Genomic DNA, 16,971 nt, shown 5'->3' on the forward strand with positions numbered 1-16,971 from the left:
TTTCTCTACTTATCTCATTCCAGCTTTCCCCCCAAGCACTTCTTTCCATCTGCGGGGCCCTTAGATCCACCACCACAGCCTACTCCAGTACTCCAGGGAGAAGAGGATCTGAGAGACTCCAGTGCTAAGGGGACCTAAGAGAGGGCAGACCAAGAAAAACCCCCAAGTATACAGGTAGCCACAACAAAGATCAGACCAAGCAGCCAAGACTCTCCTAACAGCATTTGAAGAAAAAGATGTGCTGGCGCCAATACAAGAATTCCTCCAACAATCTGAAAAACAACATGATAACACCAGAATTCAGTGAACATACAACAGGAAGACTTGAATACCCTAATCCAGATGACGTAGAAGAAATAGACTTTAAACATAACATTATAAAAATGAAGTCCCTTAATCAGGGTGTGAAAACCTCCCTTAAAGAAATGGATGTGAAGAATAACAAAAGGTTTGAAGAAATGAATAAATCCCTCAAAGACACCCTAGGAAACCAAGAAAAAGCAGTCAAACAGGTAATGGAAACAGCTGAAGACTTGAAAACTGAAATGGAGATAATGAAGAAAACACAAACCGAGGGACCGCTGGATATGGAAAATCTAGGTAAATGAACAGGAACTACAGAGACAAACATAACCAACAGAATACAAGAGATAAAAGAAAGAATCTCAGACTCTGAAAATACTATAGAGGTGCTACGGACCAGCTCAAGGGAGCCACTCAGACCGTAAGGGAATCAGGGCGAAGGCACAGGAGAAATCAGGATACGGCGAGGAAAAGTGACACACAGACACTCTCAATGTTTTTGAGACATGCTGGTGCGATTTACTTACTTCAGTGCAGGATTATATATTATTACAAAACAAAGGACTTGGCAAAGGCATACATCATCAGATCATAAAATAGAAAAGAACGGCATAAAACAGTTTTTCAAAGAGAATCTTTAAAGATGCTTTGGCATGAGTACAAGGACTTTTGCTTTCTTACATTTGTAAAGTTACCCCTTCTTTTTTCTTGTTATTAGAGAGACCATTGTTCTTGAGTTAGCCCAACTTTATCAGCTTGTACCAGGTGGCTGACTTGGGCTCAGCTAAGTGACCTTGTGTGTCTGGGTGAGAAAGAAGAAGGCTACTATCTTCCTGGAAAACTTTCTGAGACTCATTTTGTACCATTAATCTCAACTCCTTTCCCTTCCCAACTCTCAGGGTCAGATGCTATAATTAGCCTAGGTTTTCTGACCATAAGGAAGGTTGCATAGGCCTCCTGTTAAGTTGTACATAAATGCCTAATGCTGTTTCCCTGTAGAAGGCGTCTAAGGTTTTTTCTGCTAAGATTAACTCCTTTTATTCTACATCATCAAGGAATCGTCCTAATGATGATTTTGGCAATTCCCAGAACTGGCTACTTTTTTAAGGCTTTAATTAATAGTGGAGCAGAATCCAAAAATGTCCTCAGCAGTCTTGTTTATATCCACAACTGCCTGGAATAGTCTGATCTGTTAGCAATATGTAAGGATCACAAAGAACACACAGACAAGGGAAAAGACACACATATGGCTCCAAGGACAGCCAGGTCGAGTCAGTACTAATGGCGACTCAGGTAGCATTACACCACAACTGGTTGCCAAGGGACCGCCTGGAACACACAGCTCCTTGAAGCACCAATCCCAATCCTGCCGGCAATATTTGCCCATCCAGTCAGCATTTCTGCTACACTGGCGAGACAGCCGTGGATGTAGCAGGTCCCCGTTTTTTATTTTTAAAATGCAACTCGAACACATCCTGTTTCACTTGGGCCACTGAATTGAAAAGACATTTAAGGAGACAGGGAAACAGGAAAACCAGCAACAGTATTAATAAAATCATTATTCCAATGAGGACAAAATACTGCATCCAATTTAATGGATTTAAAGCCTTAATTTCTGACTCAATTTTATTAACCAAATCTTGTAAACTTTTTATTTGTAAATGAGCTTGGCTAATAGCAGAAATATCTTTCTGTAATGTAGTTAAATATTATTATTTTGCTAGATACCTTGTAAATGTGCTTTTAACGTGTCCCATGGCTCTGAATAATTATAATTTAGTGGTGTGACACAGATTGCTTTAAAGCTTTCATGACAATGTGTGGATAGAGTAGTTTTTAAATTAGCAATGTCCTGTCCAAGAACAAGGACCACTTCTTTTGATACATTAACTTTTGCTTCCAATTCATTGTCAATTGCTGCCTGTCTCAGTAATGTAGATGTAATGTTCTTATTTAATGTATTTACATAATGAGCAATATGAATCTCTTGAATTAAAGCTGTTGTAGCTATAGCAAAAGTTATGTCTAAAATAAGTGTAGCCACAAACCTCCTAGGTTGTACCAGATAACAAAAGGTGGGCGTCTCTAACAACAAGCAAAACATTTAAATCTTTTGGTTTAGCTGAAGTAATGCAATTAGTAAGTTTACAGGAATGACAAACAACTTGATAGGACTTACTTTGGTAATATTAACAAAAGCAGGCTGAGCTAATAACAATGCATTAGGATAAGAAACACATGTCCTGAGTCCTATGGGCTCAGACTTAATATGATTAGGTTTTTTGTCCAGAAACACATATATAGGTCAGAATGTTTTTTAGTAACATTTTCTTCTTTAGCAAACCATGTAGGCTCCACAAAGCCTGGAGAAAACCATCTTTGTAAGGGCTCTCCTATTCCTACGTATTTATAGTGATGAAATTTTTCCTGATAAGTGTTTCTATGATTTTTATAAAAATATTGTTGACTTGAAGATATAGAATAATCCCAATTTTTATAAGAGGAATCTTTAGGCTGATATTTAGTGGCTGCATTTGGAAAGCCACAAGTTAGCCATGTAGGGAACTTATTAATAGCTGAATCCCAAAATCGATCCTTTTTTTTGATATTTTTGAATACATGGTTTAATAGGCATAGATGAGACCTGCTCATTCTCCTAAGGTCTGCATCTGAATTTTCCAAATCCATCTCTTACCAACATTTTCCTTATCTGGGCTGTCAGTAAGAAAAGTTCCATAGCCTGAACTCAAGCAAATTTTTTGGTACCTTTCCAGAGAGTGTAATGCAAATAGGCAAGGAATCAGAACGTCCCTCAAAGGTTAGTAACGAGGACGAACTAATTTTTGCGTCAGAGTCCTGAGCACCTCCCAGTCTCCTAGTATCATTAGTTAAAATCCTGATGGGCTCTTGATCTAGCCAACCAACAGGTTGTAAAACTGGGGGATTAGGAACATAGGCCCAATAAGCCATTCCCTGTACTGTAGGGGGAGCAGATATCAAAGCTAAAAAGGCAAGAAAGTACAGGCTAGGTTTTAGGGGTTATCCCTGCTGAATAAGCAGACTTTCAGCTTCCTTGACAAGGCGTTTAATTTTTGTCCAGGTGATTTTCGGAGCCTGTGACGCAGTTGCTCTCATTTTCCTCATTTGACACGTCAGATATCTCGTCTGTCTCTGTAGCTTCCTCTTTTTTCGCTGCCTCTCCTGGCGTCGGCTGGATGAGCCTGTCTGGTATCCAGATGGGGGAGTCGGCATCCTGTGGAAATACATAAGCATACCCTCGCCCCGATGTTATTTAAGAACGTCTGGTCCCTTCCATTGACCAGACAGAGATCTTTCCGTAGAACTTTGGCAGGACAGAGTTAAACTCACAGGTCCAATGCACCATTGCAGGTGTCAATCCTTTATCATTAGTATTTAAATGATTTAATACAAATAAGGTATGTGATAATAAATGATGAGGAGCAAAATATTCATGTGCTCTCTGAAAGTTTTCAATCTGTAATTTTAATGTTTGATGTGCTCTTTTAATAATTACTTGGCCCTGAGGGCTATATGGGATGCCTGTAGTATGTACAATGTGTCATTGTGCACAAAAAGTCTCAAAAGCTTTAGAAACATAAGTAGGACCATTATCTGTAAAGGTGTCTATAAAGAAGTTATTATTATAATTAGTTAATAATTGTTAACATTATTATGGAAAACATCCTGCTAAGAAATTTTTTCTGTCCCTTTGAGAGTAAGGGGTGAGGGTCCTATATTTCCCCAATCCTCCTGGTCCTAAGGGTCAGCTCAATCATAAGCTAGCTTTGTTAACTTTGGGCAAATTGTTTCTTATAATTACAGATTTTTAATACATCTCTTTTGACTTAGCATTTTAACCAGGGATAATTGGGCGATGTATTCTTTTAACTGCTTCCAGCTGACTTTGGGGCGACGTTGTCAAGGGTTAACAAAGGTGAAATGCTAGTAAAGAAGAGAAAATTTTAGAAACATTGGACTTTGTTGAAGAGCCAGGGGGCATTCACATCGGCTAGACTGGTCCATATCAGTTTTTAGCAAGTCCATGGTCCACAGTCATTTAGAGCAGGTTGTAGGCAGCAATTAATGTTTGTTTGTGTCTGCCAACCAAGGAGAAACCTGTAGAGACAAATTTATACTAGGAACAGAAGTTAATACATTTAAAACTTTTAGGCCCATTATTTGTCTTTATCTGTAAAGGCATTCCTATGATTTGAAAACATAAAGTGAGATATTGAATAACATCCTTAATAGCTTCTCCTGTGTGTGCTGAGGCAACTATGGAAAAGTATCAACAGTCATATGCATATAGCATAACCTTCCAAAGGAGAGTACATGTGTTACATCCATTTGTCAGATTTTTAGAGGGAGTAGACCCCGTGGATTTATTTCAGTGCTGGGTGGATGTTGATGAGTAAGATTACCTGTCAAGCAATCTGCTCGAGAGAGATGAAATTTTTGTTATAGTGCTTTAGCATTGACATGAAATGCTTTATGAAAAGCTCTCGCCTTCTCCAAGGTAGAACTTATTATATATATGAATATATATATTTCATTTTAGTCCATTGATCAATTATATTATTTCCTTCATTCAAAGGTCCTGGCAGAGCTGTATGGACTTTCATATGTTGAATGTAAAAACAATTTCTTCTCTGCCAAATTAAATGTTGCGATTGCTGAAATAAAAGGCACATAGGGCTGGGACTTTTAATAGGTACAGCTACTTCTAAAATTCTGAGGGTATTAACATCTGTAGAATCTGATATTAGATTAAATGTTGTCTTAGATTCGTCTGTAAATACATTTGGGGCCATGGAAATAGGCTGTGATAATGTTATTTCAGAAAATATTACAGGATGCTCCTTAAAATAACATCTAAATTAATTTATATCATCTAACAACTTTTGAAAATCCTTCAAGATCTTTAAATTATTTTTTCTCAATTTTACCTTTTGTAGAATAATTTGCTTCTCACAAATTCATGCTCCTAGATAATTTATGATTTTATCCTTTTTGTATCTATTTTCTTGCGGACTTTGAAACACTGGGTATGCTGATTGCAGCTCAGTTCTCACCTCTTTCCAAACGCTTAGATAAAATGTGCTTTCGGAGCTGCCCTGACCTCCCACATAAGGTGGAGGGGTGGAGGGTGTTATGGGGCAAAGCGTCAGCGCTTTTAAACCTCCTTTCTCCTTTTTTCTCATCCTTTTTCTCAGTTTTGCCTTTTCAAATTTGCTTACAATTGCTTGCAGTTGCTTATCTGACTCTTTTAACTCAGAAAGGTCCGGGTATAACTCTCCCCATTCCTGATGATTCCTTTTACTGCTTGTCTTTTCTGACTTTTTTGATCTTTCCTCTTGCAACATTTTCAGCGCTGCCTGTCCATTTTCTACTGCTTTACTGTAATATAGATCTTCCAGACAGCCTCTAATTAACTTCCAAATTGACTTGACCCCTCCCTTAAGGATCCAAACTGCCCTTGCTCTCATTTATTCCTCAAAACTTTATTAGGTAAATTAACATAAAGTAGCAGTAATAGTTGAGCAATTCTTTGTCCCTGGTTTCACCATGACCTTAATGTCATTTTCTATGTCTGCATCTATGACACCTGACACAACCTTAGAATTCTTTTGATAGTTGAAACTTTTTCCTATAAGTCCCACAGTTTGTGGCAACAATGTTACTTTCACTGATGTGGGTACTAAGGCAATGCCATCCTATTTAGAAGGAATCATATCCTTTGAGCTAGCCAAATCAAGGCCAGCATTACCTGGTGTTGCTCTAGGCAACTCATGTATGGTAAACTCTGGAGCCTCAGGATTTAAATTCCTGGCTCTGATTTCTTGACTGATTTTTCCTTTCCCTTAAGGATCCCTTGCTTAAATGCAAAGTCTAGGTCTCTCCCCTCCTTTCCCACAATGACATCGAGAGACTTCCTGAAACGGCGAGCCAGGGTGCAATGGCAAAAAATTTCTTTTAAGTATTTTGTCTTATCTTCCAGATTCTTTAAACATAGCAGCTCATTAAGAGCCTAAAAAAATTGAGTGCAATTGATTAGCACCCATATTTAATTGATTTTTTTTTTTTTTTTACTTTCGTTTTGTCGACTTGCGAAACTGCTTTTTACTCATTCCTTATTTATGGAATGGGCAATAAAACTCCCGCTTTGATAGTGGCTGCTCCCCCTTCATTTCCAGGGAAAAGTAATTAACCCCCACTTTGCCGCGGTTGCCTTCTCTCTATTTACAAAGAGAGCTCTTAATGAATTTTGCTTTAACAGCAGACGCTTTCCTTTTATTTATAGGAAAAACAATTAATCATTCCTACTTTAGTCGTAGGATTCCCATTTATTTGAGAACTATTTTCCCCTGCTTTGGTCACAGGATCCCCAGCTTACCTGAGGACTATTTCCCCTGCTGTTTGTTCATGGTCTGGACCAGGTACTGACAGCAGGTGTTGCACTGGGGGTCATCTTACCCAGTGGTCAGCATCGTTGTTATCCAGGTGGAGACATCATGGTGTCGCATAATCTTCTTTGGAGACCTTGGGTCACTGTTAGGATCTCAGAGTCTCCGTCTAATATAAGCCTTTTAACCTTTATTTTAAATGCCATTTTGTACAGATTTTTAAAGTATTTAGGGCTATCCAGGTATCTCTGATTAGGCAAACTTTATTATTTTTATTAACTTATATTTTTAACAAACCAATAATATATACCATATCTTTGTTAAAGTAAACCTGTAAATTAATCATTTTTAGTAAAGACAATGAGGCTAAAACCTAATCATAAACAATATGAAACGTTTTATAAGTATTTGTATTGTATTTTTAAGACATAAAAATTCTCAAAAATTATATGAGTCAGAACATTTGAATATTTTACTGCAAAAAATAACTGTCAAGATATTAGAAAGTCTTTACTTAGAAAAAAGACGAATCTTAAATATAATTTCTTTGCTGAATGTGGAGAAAGCATTATTTTAGCATAAACAATTAATCAGTGATTATATTAAAGAAAACAATATATACCCAAATCAATATATGCTCAGGAAGTTTTTGGCAAGATATGGCAAAATCATATGATGTTCATAGGACAGAATTTTTGAGACCCTTACTCTGTTGAGTATACTCACCTCATATATTTTTTACTGTCATAAAGCTACACAAGCATGCATAAAAGAAATAACCATGACCTTTTCACAAGATAAATCCTTTTTAAACCAGAATTGACCATTAAACATTCAGATATAAGAAATTACAGCAAACTTCTTTTAGCCTCTTATTACCTTTTATAACATTTTATATACCTTTTGTAATTTTTAGGTTTGACTCCTTTCTTAATATTTGTTTCATTAATTAAGCCAGACACTTTTAGACAAACTCCTTTTATTATTTTTATTTATTATTATCATTATTTTAGCCCTTTTGCCCTTGGTGGTTTTTAGATAATATAGAAGCCTAATGTATCTTTAACATTTGTTTTTAAATTAATGTTTTTTAAAGTCACAAGTTGATATAATTTAAAACTTTTTATAAGCAGTATTAGGACAGGAAAGAGTTAGGAGAAGAAACTGCTGGCCAGCGGAAGAAACCTTGAATGTTATCACAGTGAAAAATTTAACTCAGAAAAGAGAAGAAGCATAGAAAATGTCCTTTAGCTGCTAGTGCCTTTTTAAAATTCCATATTAACTTTTCTCTGATCATAATTTTAGACTTTTTATTTTATATTTGCCTGGTTTTTATTTCTATTTTTATGTTTATTTTTATTCTTATCTAAGAGCGTTCCATCCTTATGGAACTTAGATTTACATTCATTCTTCCAGTGCTTTCCCTTTTTGCATCGGGGACAAAGTCCGGGAGTTCCCCTTTGCCCTGCTCCTTTTTGCCCTGCTCCCCTGGGCCTCCTGCAGTCTTTCTGCATGTGCCCAGGTTTCCCACAATTATAACAAGTGAGAGATGAGGTGTCTCTTACACCTCCTTCATATGTCTTTTCAATATTGGCGCTGAATTTCCAACCCTTCATTGCTGCAGCATAAGCCATTCCTTGGACTAATGCTGATAAGGCATCTCTCATAGATTGCCCCATGGTTCCTCAGGATTACTTACACTGTGACCGGCAAATCTTCCGGCGGGACTGCAGCTCCCTGGTAAGAGCCGTTCCTGAAAACTAATAAAAGGAAAAGAAAGAAAAGAGAAAGATTACCTGTCCTTCAAGTCCCTGTTCGGGCGCCACCTGCTACGGACCAGCTCAAGGGAGCCACTCAGACCGTAAGGGAATCAGGGCGAAGGCACAGGAGAAATCAGGATACGGCGAGGAAAAGTGACACACAGACACTCTCAATGTTTTTGAGACATGCTGGTGCGATTTACTTACTTCAGTGCAGGATTATATATTATTACAAAACAAAGGACTTGGCAAAGGCATACATCATCAGATCATAAAATAGAAAAGAACGGCATAAAACAGTTTTTCAAAGAGAATCTTTAAAGATGCTTTGGCATGAGTACAAGGACTTTTGCTTTCTTACATTTGTAAAGTTACCCCTTCTTTTTTCTTGTTATTAGAGAGACCATTGTTCTTGAGTTAGCCCAACTTTATCAGCTTGTACCAGGTGGCTGACTTGGGCTCAGCTAAGTGACCTTGTGTGTCTGGGTGAGAAAGAAGAAGGCTACTATCTTCCTGGAAAACTTTCTGAGACTCATTTTGTACCATTAATCTCAACTCCTTTCCCTTCCCAACTCTCAGGGTCAGATGCTATAATTAGCCTAGGTTTTCTGACCATAAGGAAGGTTGCATAGGCCTCCTGTTAAGTTGTACATAAATGCCTAATGCTGTTTCCCTGTAGAAGGCGTCTAAGGTTTTTTCTGCTAAGATTAACTCCTTTTATTCTACATCATCAAGGAATCGTCCTAATGATGATTTTGGCAATTCCCAGAACTGGCTACTTTTTTAAGGCTTTAATTAATAGTGGAGCAGAATCCAAAAATGTCCTCAGCAGTCTTGTTTATATCCACAACTGCCTGGAATAGTCTGATCTGTTAGCAATATGTAAGGATCACAAAGAACACACAGACAAGGGAAAAGACACACATATGGCTCCAAGGACAGCCAGGTCGAGTCAGTACTAATGGCGACTCAGGTAGCATTACACCACAACTGGTTGCCAAGGGACCGCCTGGAACACACAGCTCCTTGAAGCACCAATCCCAATCCTGCCGGCAATATTTGCCCATCCAGTCAGCATTTCTGCTACACTGGCGAGACAGCCGTGGATGTAGCATAGAGGAAATAAACTCATTGATCAAAGAAAACAGCAAATCCAACAAATTCTTAACACAAAACATCCAGGAAATCTGAGACACCATGAAAAGACCAAACATAAGAATAATAGGGCTAGAAGGAGAAGAATTACAGCTCAAAGGCCCAGAAAATATATTCAAGACAATTATAAAGAAAATTTTCCCAACCTCAAAAAGGATATTCCTATGGAGGTACAAGAAACATACAGAACACCGAATAGACCAGATCAAAAAAAAAAAATCCCCTCGCCATATAATAATCAAAACACAAAACATACAGAATAAAGAAAGAATATTAAGAATGGCAAAGGAAAAAGGTCAAATAACATATAAAGGTAAACCTATCAGAATTACACCTGACTTCTCTATGGAAACCATGAAAGCCAGAAGGTCCTTGATAGATGTGCTACAGAAACTAAGAGACCATGGATGGAAAATCACCCAAGCTTTCTTTCACCATCAATGGAGAAAACAAGGTATTCCAAGATAAAAACAAATGTAAACAATACATAGCTACAAACCCAGCCTCACAGAAAGTAATAGAAAAAAACACAACCCAAGGAACCCAACAACACCCACAATAACTTAGACACCTAACAACCCTTCACAAGCACAACCCAAATAAGGGAAGCACACAAACTCTACCACCAAAAATAAATAAATAAATAAAAAACCAGAGCTAATAACTACTGGTCATTAATATCACTTAATATCAATGGTCTCAATTCATCTATAAAAAGGCATAGGTTAAGAGAATGGATGCAAAAGCAGGATCCAACATTCTGCTGCTTACAGAATGTTGCAGAATGTGGTTACAGAACCACAAACACAGACATTTACAGAGAGTAAAGGGTTGAGAAATGGTTTTTCAATCAAACGGACCTAAGAAACAAGTAGGTGTGGCTATACAAATATCTAACAAAATTGACTTCAAACTAAAAGTAATCAGAAGAGATGGAGATGGACACGTTATACTCATAACAGGAACAATTCATCAGGAGGAAGTCTCAATCCTGACTATCTATGCCCCTAATATAAAGCCTACTACTTATGTAAAAGAAACACTTCTAGAACTCAAGGCAGTCATCAAACCACACACACTAATAGTAGGAGATTTCAACATTCCTCTCTCACCAAAGGGTTAACCAGACAGAAACCTAACAAAGAAATAAGAGAACTAATGGAGGTAATGAATCAAATGGACTTAACAGACATCAATAGAACATTCCACCCAAAAAGGAAAGAATATACCTTCTTCTCAGCATCTCATGGAACCTTCTCAAAAACTGATCACGTACTTGGTAACAAAGCAAACTTCCACAGATACAAAAAAAATTTGGTAACCACCTGTATCTTATCGGATCGCCATGGAATAAAGTTAAAATTTAACAATAATTTTACCACCAGAAAGTCTACAAACTCATGGAAACTGAACAACTACTGAACCATCCCTGGGTCAGGGAAAAAATAAAGAAAGAAATTTGGTGTGGGAGAATTGTCTATATTCTGTCAATCATGTATTTTAATAAAACGCTGATTGGCCAGGCAGGAAGTATAGGTGGGTCAACCAGACAGGAAGAAAAGGCGGGGCGATGAGAACAGGAATATTCTGGGAAGCAGGAAGCTCCCTCTGCCATTCCTGTGCAGACCACAGAAGAGGCAACATGTAACCTGTCCAGCTGAGAAAGGTACTGAGCTGTGTGGCTAACATAGATAATGATAATGGATTAATATAAGTTACAAGGACTAATAAGAAGCCTGACCTAATGGGCCAATCAGCTTTATAACTTATAGAGTTCTCTGTGTGATTCATTTTCTCTGGGACTTGCCAGCTGTGGGGTACTGGGCGGGAACAGATACCCCAACAAGCCGGCCCTCACGTTACAGAAATTAAAGTCTTCCTTGAATTCAACAAAAATAAAGACACAACATACCCAAACCTATGGGACACTATGAAAGCAGTGCTAAGAGGAAAATTCATAGCACTAAATGTCAACAATAAAGAAATGGAAAAAGCTCACATTAGAGACTTAACAGCGCAGCTAAAAGCTATAGAAAAAAGAAGCAGACTCACCCAGGGGGAGTAGAAAACTGGAAATAATCAAACAGAGGGCTGAAATCAACAAAACAGAAACACAAAAAACAATCCAAAAAAAATCAATTAAACAAAGAGCTGGTTCTTTGAGAAAAATCAACAAGATTGACAAGCCCCTATCCAAACTAATCAAAAGGCAGAGAGAGAATGCGCAAATTAACAAGATGAGAAATGAAAAGGGGGACATAACCACAGACACTGAGGAAATTCAGAGAATCATTAGGTCTGACTACAAAGGCCTATTTGCCATAAATTTGGAAAATGTAATAGAAATGGACTTGTTTTTAGATAAATACCATATACCAAAATAAAATCGAGACCAGGTGAACAATTTAAATAGACCTATAAGTTGTGAGGAAATAGAAGCTGTCATCAAAAACTTCCCAACGAAAAAAAGCCCAGGACCAGATGGTTTTAATGCAAAATTTTACCAGAACTTCCAAGAAGAGCTCATACTTCTACTCCTTAAGCTGTTTCACATAATAGAAACAGAAGAGTCATTGCCAAACCCTTTTTTTTAATGAAGCTACAGTTACCCTGAAACCAAAACCACACAAAGACTCAACCAAGATAGAGAAATACAGACCAATCTCGATCATGAACATCGATGCAAAAATTCTCAATAAAATACTGGCAAACCAAATCCAAGAACACATCAAAAACATAATCAATTACAATCAAGTAGGCTTCATCCCAGAGATGCAGGGCTAGTTCAACATATGAAAATCTATCAACAAAATCCATCATATAAATAAACTGAAAGAAAAAAACAATACGATCATTTCATTAGATGCTGAAAAAGCATTTGACAAAATTCAACACCCCCTTATGATAAAGGTCTTGGAGAGGTTAGGGATACAAAGATCATATCTAAATATAATAAAAGCAATACACAGCAAACCAACAACTAATATCAACTTAAATAGAGAGAAACTCAACGCCATTACACTAAAATCAGGAAAAAGACAAGACTGTCCACTCTCACCATATCTCTTCAACATAGTGCTTGAAGTTCTAGCAATAGCAATAAGAGAACATAAGGAGATCAACGGGATTCAAATTGGAAAAAAAGAAGTCAAACTTTCGTTATTTGCAGATGATATGATTGTGTACATCAGTGACACCAAAAACTCATCCAAATAACTCCTACAGCTGATAAATACCTTCAGTGATGTGGCAGGATACAAGATCAACTCAAAAAAATCAGTAGCCCTCCTATACACAAAGGATAAAGAAGCAAAGAGGGAAATCAGAGTAACTTCACCTTTTACGATAGACACAAATAGCATACAGTATCTTGTGGTTACACTAACAAAGGAAATGAAATATCTATTTGACAAGAACTTGAAGGCTTTAAAGAAAGAAATTCAAGAGGACACCAGAAAATGGAAAAATCTCCCCTGCTCTTGGATGGGTAGGATCAACATAGTAAAAATGACAGTTCTACCGATGGCATTTTATAAATTCAACACAATTCCTATCAAAATCCCAACAAAATTCTTCACAGACTTTGAGAGAACAATAATCTACTGTATATGGAAAAACAGAAAACCCAGGATAGCCAAACAATCCTATACAGCAAAGGAACTTCCAGAGGCATAACCATTCCTGACTTCAAACTCTATTACAGAGCCACAGTAATGAGAACAGCTTGATATTGGCACAAAAACAGAGACATTGACCAATGGAATCGAATCAAAGACCCGGATATTAACCCACAAACCTGATTTTCCACAAAGGAGCCAAAATTATACAATGGAAGAAAGAAAGCATCTTCAACAAATGGTGCTGGCATAACTCAATGTCAACCTGAAGAAAAAAATAGATCCATATCTATCACCATGCACAAAACTCAAGTCCAAATGGATTAGAGACCTCAATATAAATCTGAGCACACTGAACCTGATAGAAGAGAAAGTGGGAGGTAGACTTCAGCACATGAGCACAGGAGACCACTTCCTATATATAATCCCAGTAGCACAAACAACAAAAGCAATATTGAATAAATGGGACCTCCTGAAACTGAGAAACTTCTGTAAAGCAAAGAACATTATGATTAAGACAAAAAGGCATCCTACTGAAGGGGAAAAGATCTTCACCAACCCTGCATCAGACAATGGTCTGATCTCCAAAATATATAAAGAACTCAAGAAACTGGACATTAAAATTCTAATTAACCCAATTTAAAAAAATGGGGTACTGAACTGAAAAGAGAATTCTCATGAGATGAAGTTCAAATGGCCAAAAGACACTTAAGGTCATGTTCAAATTCCTTAGTGATCAGGGAAATGCAAAGCAAAACACCTTTGAGATACCATCTTACACCTGTCAGAATGGCTAAAATCAAAAACACCAATGATAGCCTATGCTGGAGAGGATGTAAAGTAACGGGAACACTCATCCATTGTTGGTGGGAATGCAAACTTGTGCAACCACTTTGGAAATCAGTGTGGCAGTTTCTCAGGAAATTAGGAATCAATCTACCTCAGGATCCAGCAATTCCACTCTTGTGAATATACCCAAGAGATGCCCAATCATACTACAAAAGCATTTGTTCAACTATGTTCATAGAAGCATTATTTGTAATAGCCAGAAACTGGAAATAACCTAGATGCCCCTCAATGGAAGAATGAATCAAGAAAATGTGGAATATATACACATTAGAGTACTACTCAGTGGTAAAAAATAATGACATCTTTAATTTCACATGCAAATGGATGGAAATAGAAAACACTATCCTGCGTGAGATAACCCAGACCCAAAAAGATGAATATGGTATGTACTCACTCATTAGTGAACTCTAGCCATAAACAAAAAACATTAAGCCTATAGTTCTCAAACCTAGAGAAGCCAAATAACAAGGTGAACCCAAAGAAAAACATATATAGATCCTCCTGGAAATTGAAAGCAAACAAGATCGTCGGGCAAAAGTTGGAAGCATGGGGGTGAGGGTAGGGGTGGGTGGTGGGAATGGGAGAAGGGGAGAGGGGGAGAGAGAAGGGAGAAAGAAAAGACTGGAGAGAGCTTGGGGGAGTGGGAGGGTGGAGATGGAGGAAGGGCAGATATGGGTTCAGGGAAGAAAATATCTACATTAAGGGAGCCATTTCAGGGTTGACAAGAGACTTGGCTCTAGAGGGAATCCCAGGAGTCCACAAGGATGTCCCCAGCTTGTCCTTGGGCAGCAGAGGAGAGGGTGCCTGAACTGACCTTGCCCCACTATCACACTGATGATTATGTCGAATATCATCATAGAATTTTTGTCTGGCTATGTATGGAGATAGAGACAGAGACCCTCATCAGAGCACTGGACTGATGAGCTCCCAAGGTCCAGTTGAAGAGCAGAAGGAGGTTGAAGATGAACAAGGAAGTCAGGACCATGAGGGGTTGGTTCACTCACTGAGACAGTGGGCCTGTTCTAATGGGAGCTCACCAAATCCAACTGGACTAGGATTGAAGAAGCATGTGATCAAACCAGATGCTCTGAATGGGGCTGACAATGGGGGCTGACTGAGAAGCCATTGATAAAGACACTGGGACTTGTTTCTACTGCATGTACTGGCTTTTAGGGACCCTAGTCTATTTGGATGCAAAGCTTCCTAGGCCTGGATGTGGAAGGGGGGCCTTGGACTTCCCACAGGGCAAGGTTCCCTGCCCTCTCTTAAGGAGGGAGGGGGAAGGAGGATAAGTGGGGGAGCAGGAGGGGAATGGGAGGAGGGGAAGAAGTGTAAATTTTTGAATGGAAAAAAAAGATATAATCAGAAATATGCTTTGTCCCATATACATAACACACATCCAATTCCATACGGGTCTCCAGGTCCTCTAGTAAAAGGTAATACAAAAATTGACTAATTATTGATTGGAAGAAGCCTGAAAGCCTCAGAATTTCATAAGAAACATAACATCAATAGCAAAGGTTTAAAGAAAGTGTTTTCTATTACATAGTAACAAGCTAAGGAGATTAAAAAGAGATGTCCTACTTGGCCCTTCCTATAACCAAATACTGTTACCTGCAGGGAGTAACACAAAGGGTCCTCTAAGGATTGAAAACTGGTGGACTGATGTGTTCCACTTTACAGAATATGGAAAATTAAAATATGTACACCACATCATTAACACTTATTCAGGTTGTCAATGGGCAACTGCCTTGAGCTAAGAAAAGGCTGATTCATTAATCATGTGTTTATTAGAAGTTATAGCCATCATGGGTATACCTACAGAAATAAAGACAGACAATGGGCTAGCACATGTCTCTAAGGAAATGAAGCATTTTTTCTTATTATAATACAATGCATATTACAGGTATACCAAACATTACTGCAGGTCAGGCAACTATAGAAAGATCAAATCAAAGTATAAAGAACATGTTAAACAAACAGGGATGGAAAATACCCCCAGAAATACATTGCATAATGGTTATTAACCTTGAGTTTTCTTAATGCTAATGAGAAAGTAACAACAGCTGCCGAGAGACATTGGATAATAGAAAAAGAGTTCTGAATTAAATCAGCAAGTGTATTTCAAGGATGTGTTGACCTCACAATGGAAACCAGGAGATGTGCTACACTGGGGAAGGGGTTATGCTCTTGTTTCCACAGGAGAAGAAAAGCTATGAATACCATCATAATTAATAAAGATTTGATTTTAAAAGGAGAAACCTCTTGAGACAGAGAAATTATAGCTCAACCACAGTGGTGACAATCATACAGGTGATGAGAAAACTTCATAAGGGTTGGGACAGGGTTCTGTTCTTGTCTTTGCAACAAAGTCAAGAGACCCTGAACATTTGGATGCCTAAAGAGGAAAAAAATAACTATCCAGAAAGGATTAGAAAGCAAAAAGGCATATGATTTATAAGAACAGGTCATCTGAGAGTAAAAAAATTTACTATATATATGTGTGTGTGAGTGTATATACACATATATACTATTCACTATATAAATGTGTGTAAATATACATATGTATGTATGTATATATCAGGTATATATATGTGTGTACATATATACACACACACACACATATATATATGGCTTTGGAGTTGAACAATGGCTATTCTTCTCTAAATCCAAGCATGCTGTTAAAAGAAAATTTCAGAGTTTTTGTCTCATGCCAGGACCCATCTGATATGGGACAGAAATAAGAAAGATCCTAGAAAACCTTTTACTTTTCTCTATAACTATTTTGTCTATATCATATCTTCTGTTGAATATTTGTCCATATGAATAATGTGTAGGTTTTCCACAATGAACAGTAAATTT

General features: G+C 37.7%; 1 long non-coding RNA gene across 1 annotated transcript; it reads right to left on the reverse strand.

Moving 5' to 3' along the window:
• Positions 1–797: 797 nt before the first annotated feature.
• LOC148123488 (uncharacterized) lies at positions 798–9,596 on the reverse strand. Its single transcript, XR_015738807.1, has 2 exons — positions 8,525–9,596; positions 798–6,916 (listed from the first exon to the last, which is right to left on the reverse strand). It is a non-coding gene; the product is annotated as an uncharacterized LOC148123488 (long non-coding RNA).
• Positions 9,597–16,971: the final 7,375 nt, after the last annotated feature.

This window comes from Myodes glareolus, chromosome 1, assembly GCF_982192425.1.
Source record: "Myodes glareolus chromosome 1, mMyoGla1.1, whole genome shotgun sequence".
Taxonomy (NCBI): domain Eukaryota; kingdom Metazoa; phylum Chordata; class Mammalia; order Rodentia; family Cricetidae; genus Myodes; species Myodes glareolus.